The sequence below is a fragment of the Papilio machaon genome, chromosome 29 (assembly GCF_912999745.1).
Source record: "Papilio machaon chromosome 29, ilPapMach1.1, whole genome shotgun sequence".
NCBI classification, from domain to species: domain Eukaryota; kingdom Metazoa; phylum Arthropoda; class Insecta; order Lepidoptera; family Papilionidae; genus Papilio; species Papilio machaon.
The window spans coordinates 4,062,501-4,067,500 of NC_060014.1; the positions used below are offsets into that span (position 1 = coordinate 4,062,501).

The 5,000-nt window shown below is 42.1% G+C and overlaps 2 non-coding genes across 2 annotated transcripts; both read left to right on the forward strand.

Moving 5' to 3' along the window:
- Positions 1-2,148: 2,148 nt before the first annotated feature.
- Positions 2,149-4,052, forward strand: LOC123722845. Its single transcript, XR_006756648.1, has one exon. It is a non-coding gene; the product is annotated as a small subunit ribosomal RNA (ribosomal RNA).
- A 351-nt stretch (positions 4,053-4,403) lies between these two features.
- LOC123722813 lies at positions 4,404-4,560 on the forward strand. Its single transcript, XR_006756617.1, has one exon. It is a non-coding gene; the product is annotated as a 5.8S ribosomal RNA (ribosomal RNA).
- The last annotated feature ends 440 nt before the right edge of the window (positions 4,561-5,000 follow it).

Genomic DNA, 5,000 nt, shown 5'->3' on the forward strand with positions numbered 1-5,000 from the left:
CACACGTCGCGTGTACATTTCGATCCACCGATACGGTGCCATCGAAATGCGCCACCGACGCTCTTCAATAATGTTTCAATTTTCCAATCAATTATGATCATATCCCATTCCGTATTATTTATATTATTTTTATTATTATTATTTACAGTATTCTAATGAATACTGTAAATAATAAATAATAATATTATAGCCTATAGTTATTAATAGATAGCGCCATCTGTTATCTGCGTTTTAAAAGATTCCATTTAAAAATAATAATATATACTATATAAATCATAATAATAAAGGATATTATAGCCTATAGTTATTAATAGATAGCGCCATCTGTTATCTGCGTTTTAAAAGATTCCATTTAAAAATAATAATATATACTACTATATAAATCATTATTGTTGTCTAATGTTACGTGTACGTGTACGTGTACGTCGTACGTCGTACGGGGTGGTAGGTAGCTCGTATTAAAAACTTCCTTTTTTTTTATAGTAGTCGTTCGTCCTTCCATTTTCGTTCCATTTCAAATATAATATAAAAGATATCCTACATATGAATGACTATGTATGTATGTATGTATGTATGTATGTATGTATGTATGTATGTATGTATGTATGTATGTATGTATGTATGTATGTATGTATGTATGTATGTATGTATGTATGTATGACACTGCCGGTGCACGTGCAGCAGACAGACGAGGAAAATGACACCGCATTAGACATACATACGAGTAGCTTCCCTCATAGTCAACTTAATAATGATGAAAAATGTTTCGTTTCGGTTCTTATTAACTTTATAACTGCATGCAACAACAACAAAATATAAACTGACTATATATTCGTTTTAATACTTACTTAGCTTACTAGTAAGCGATGATTCTGTTCTGGATTTAAAAAAAAAATAAAAAAAAAAAAATAAAAAAAAAAAAAAAAAAAAAAAAAAAATAATAATAATAAAACACAAAAAACATTGATAATAATAACAATAATAACAACAATACGTGTAAACACTTTCCGGTGTCACGTCAATTGTGGTATACGCCAATACGTGAACACCCCATTGTTTAATGATGCGTGGTTGACATGTCACCATCATTGCTACTATTGTAGACTGGATGCGAGAGGCGTCTGTCAGTGATGTAATGAAACAGTGTGTGGTGTTTGTAGAGTTGTGTTGTGTGGTGTGTCTGCTGTTGTCGTGTGATTTTTACAAAGTAAAATTTGTAGAGTTTGTGTGTAGTGTATAGAGTATTAAAAAATAAACGCGCAACTATTTTTTTATTAATAAAAATAGTAGTGTTGTGTTTGTTGTTTTAATATTTTTACACAGCAAAAACACGCGACGACGACGACGACGACGACGACACACACCACACAACGAAATATCACCACACACGCATAAACTGTGTCAGACTACGTTCCCGTTTATGAATGCGGCAGGACGTTTATAATAGAGTCTGTTATAAAAGAAGTGGCGATTTGTGTTCGGCGCGCGTGTAGATTTCGCAGCGTCGTTAACGCACCAGATCGACCCGTGAATTCTCGTCGCCTCGTGTCGTCGCGTGTGTCGCGTTGAGCTTGTTCGGTCTCCTCCACCGGAGAGATCGAACAGTCGCTCATTGCCGCTGCGGCGACTTCGAGGGACGGTGTATTTTTTTTTCCAACTATCATTATTATATTATTATTATATTACATATATATATTACTTTTGATTCTATTTTATATAGATCAGTAGTAGTGTGTAGTTAGTAGTAGTAGTAGTAGTATTAGTAATGGTAGTAGCATTTATAAAAAGGTATTTTCGATCTCTCCGAAACCGGACTGATGTCGATATTTTTTCCTCGATAAAGAGAGAGAATCAAATTTATTTACACAGTGTGAAGTATCGAAAATGTCTCGTTGTTGAACATTCACATGAATCGAACGCGCTTTTTGTCCGTTCACTAGCACCGCACCACACACACCACACAGTAGTAGTGTATTGTGTAGTGTAGTAGTGTAGTGTAGAAAAGAAAAATGACCACCGACTGACTGCAGCAGGCAGGCAGGCAGCAAGCAAAACAGCAAAAACCATCGATGCGTTTAAACGTTTAACGTTTTCGCATCGTCGAGTTGTGCGTGTTGTGCGCGTTGTATGCGGCGTGTTTGTGTCAGCTCCCTGGTTGATCCTGCCAGTAGTTATATGCTTGTCTCAAAGATTAAGCCATGCATGTCTCAGTGCAAGCCGTATTAAGGCGATACCGCGAATGGCTCAATATATCAGTTTTGGTTCCTTAGATCTTACCTCGGTTACTTGGATAACTGTGGTAATTCTAGAGCTAATACATGCAATCAGAACTCTGACCAGTGATGGGATGAGTGCTTTTATTAGATCAAAACCAATCGACGGAGGGCCTCGCGTCCGAAGTCGTTAATTTTGATGAATCTGGATAACTTTTGCCGATCGCATGGTCCAGCACCGGCGACGCATCTTTCAAATGTCTGCCTTATCAACTTTCGATGGTAGTTTCTGCGACTACCATGGTTGTCACGGGTAACGGGGAATCAGGGTTCGATTCCGGAGAGGGAGCCTGAGAAACGGCTACCACATCCAAGGAAGGCAGCAGGCGCGCAAATTACCCACTCCCGGCACGGGGAGGTAGTGACGAAAAATAACGATACGGGACTCTTACGAGGCCTCGTAATCGGAATGAGTACACTTTAAATATTTTAACGAGGAACAATTGGAGGGCAAGTCTGGTGCCAGCAGCCGCGGTAACTCCAGCTCCAATAGCGTATACTAAAATTGTTGCGGTTAAAAAGCTCGTAGTTGCATTTGTGCGCCGCGCTGTCGGTGCACCGCATCCGCGGTGATACTGACACGTCTGCGGAGCATATCGTCGGTGAGCCGTCGGTAATACGGCGGTTCAATATCAAAATCCTATCGCGGTGCTCTTCGGTGAGTGTCGAGATGGGCCGACAATTTTACTTTGAACAAATTAGAGTGCTCAAAGCGGGCTCAAAATTGTGCTTGAATATTTCGTGCATGGAATAATAGAATATGATCTCGGTTCTATTTTGTTGGTTTTCAGAACTCCGAGGTAATGATTAATAGGGATAACTGGGGGCATTCGTATTGCGACGTTAGAGGTGAAATTCTTGGATCGTCGCAAGACGAACATCAGCGAAAGCATTTGCCAAAGGTGTTTTCATCAATCAAGAACGAAAGTTAGAGGTTCGAAGGCGATTAGATACCGCCCTAGTTCTAACCGTAAATATGTCATCTAGCGATCCGCCGACGTTACTACTATGGCTCGGCGGGCAGCTTCCGGGAAACCAAAGATTTTGGACTCCGGGGGGAGTATGGTTGCAAAGCTGAAACTTAAAGGAATTGACGGAAGGGCACCACCAGGAGTGGAGCCTGCGGCTTAATTTGACTCAACACGGGAAATCTCACCAGGCCCGGACACCGGAAGGATTGACAGATTAACAGCTCTTTCTTGATTCGGTGGGTGGTGGTGCATGGCCGTTCTTAGTTGGTGGAGCGATTTGTCTGGTTAATTCCGGTAACGAACGAGACTCTAGCCTGCTAAATAGGCGTCGTCATTTATGTGTGCGTGGCTTCGGTCGCGCAACTCACTGGCGACGTATTAAAATTCTTCTTAGAGGGACCGGCGGCTTCGAGCCGCACGAGATTGAGCAATAACAGGTCTGTGATGCCCTTAGATGTCCTGGGCCGCACGCGCGCTACACTGAAGGAATCAGCATGTTCTCCCTGGCCTAGAGGCCCGGGCAACCCGTTGAAACTCCTTCGTGCTGGGGATTGGGGTTTGCAATTATCCCCCATAAACGAGGAATTCCTAGTAAGCGCGAGTCATAAGCTCGCGTTGATTACGTCCCTGCCCTTTGTACACACCGCCCGTCGCTACTACCGATTGAATGATTTAGTGAGGTCTTCGGACCGACACGCGGTGGCTTAACGGCCGTCGGCGTCGCTGGGAAGTTGACCAAACTTGATCATTTAGAGGAAGTAAAAGTCGTAACAAGGTTTCCGTAGGGGAACCTGCGGAAGGATCATTAACGTATTATGTATTACTCATATATTACGAATAATAATCCACAAAAGAGAGAGCGCCCATCGGGGCACACCAAACGGGGCGACAAAAGAGGGAGTTGTGTGACACTAATCCGGTTGTTGTGTGTCATCTCCCAGTTCCGGTCCGATAATGGTGGGCGCTATACAAAAACAAACAGAAAAATACACACCGGTATTAGAAAGTGCGAACGATATGTCGTCGTCGTGGTGGCGCGCGCGCGTGTGTGTATAACGCGCGCGCGCGCGCTCCCTTCGCGTGTTCGTTCGCCTTCTAAGATATTTTTTTTTTTTATTTTTTTTTATATACATACATATATCAAAATATGTAAAACAATTACCCTGGACGGTGGATCACTTGGCTCGCGGGTCGATGAAGAACGCAGTTAACTGCGCGTCATAGTGTGAACTGCAGGACACATTTGAACATCGACATTTCGAACGCACATTGCGGTCCGTGGAGAAATATCCAGGACCACTCCTGTCTGAGGGCCGGCTGTTAAAATATAAAAATCACACTGTTCACTATATATATAGCGAACAATTGACGGTTCTCTTATTTTATACATATTCACGCAATGTGTATTTATATGGGTCCGTTTAAATATAACCTCTCAGACACATATTACACCACCATACGAGCGGAAACCGATCGCATCGATACGCGTATATATGTTATATACACGTTATATATATACGATATATACCTACGTATGTAAGTATATATATACGATCGGGGGCGTCCCGGGGACGCGCGACTCTTCGACGTAAAAAATCGACAGAGGGCATGCGCGTCTTCGCACACGGTGACGTAATAAACCCCGTTTCGTGTTATGTATATATATAATATATAATATATTTGTGTCGACGTGTGCGTGTTTTCGCATGTGTGTGCGTGCGTGTGAGTGTGCATATTATATATAATGTAGGCGGAC